Genomic DNA, 748 nt, shown 5'->3' with positions numbered 1-748 from the left:
ATGAGTTCGGTTGAAACTCGGGATAAGGACCACATATGGATACAAAAAGTCATATGATTCTAAGAGGTGTTTGTTTTACCTGTAGATCGTTAAGGAAGGGCCTGTCCCCTTCAAGAGCCACAACTCTCTGAGCGCCAGCATTAAGCAGTGTCCTAGTCAACACCCCAGGACCTAAGAGAGGCAGACAAAAACACAGCTGGTCAATTTACTGTTGTTTCACTGACAAAACTAATAGAGTCCACAAACATAGAAATCATCCAAACATGTACACATATCTTTCACTTTGGCACCCGAGTCAAAAACAGAATAGTTTACTTTGTTCATGTTTGTGCCAAATTTAATGACTGTTACACACCAAACGAACACATCAATATTCAGTCTACCTTTTGTGTTTCACCCCGACTTAAATATTCTACAAAGACATACCTGGGTTACATTCAAAGATAACAGTTTTAGCATCCTCGGGTCCTAGGTGCTGTGCTACTACTTTTGCCAGTTCTGGGTCCACAATGAAGTGTCTCATTGTTTTGCAGGCCTGAGCACGGTGAACATTCTCCTCTACATCTCCAAGGTCCAAGAAGTCATACCGGCACAGAGGCCGACACTGGCCCTGGAGAAAGATGAAGAGTGTGCAAACAATCAACAACATATGTGAAACAAGCCTGACAGCAAATTGATAACCACAAACTCAATATTACTATCAATACACACATTTTCTCATCACATAAAAAGGTTCAAGCAGCAAGAA

At 41.4% G+C, this 748-nt stretch overlaps 1 long non-coding RNA gene across 1 annotated transcript; it reads right to left on the bottom strand.

The window, feature by feature from the left end:
• Positions 1-67: 67 nt before the first annotated feature.
• Positions 68-748, bottom strand: LOC109954290 (uncharacterized). The gene is made up of 3 exons (XR_002274074.1): positions 712-748; positions 427-610; positions 68-171 (listed from the first exon to the last, which is right to left on the bottom strand). It is a non-coding gene; the product is annotated as an uncharacterized LOC109954290 (long non-coding RNA).

The sequence above is a fragment of the Monopterus albus genome, unplaced genomic scaffold, assembly GCF_001952655.1.
Source record: "Monopterus albus unplaced genomic scaffold, M_albus_1.0 scaffold5640.1, whole genome shotgun sequence".
NCBI classification, from domain to species: domain Eukaryota; kingdom Metazoa; phylum Chordata; class Actinopteri; order Synbranchiformes; family Synbranchidae; genus Monopterus; species Monopterus albus.
The sequence above is the reverse complement of the archived record's forward strand: the minus strand, read 5'-3'. Positions and strand labels throughout refer to the sequence as shown.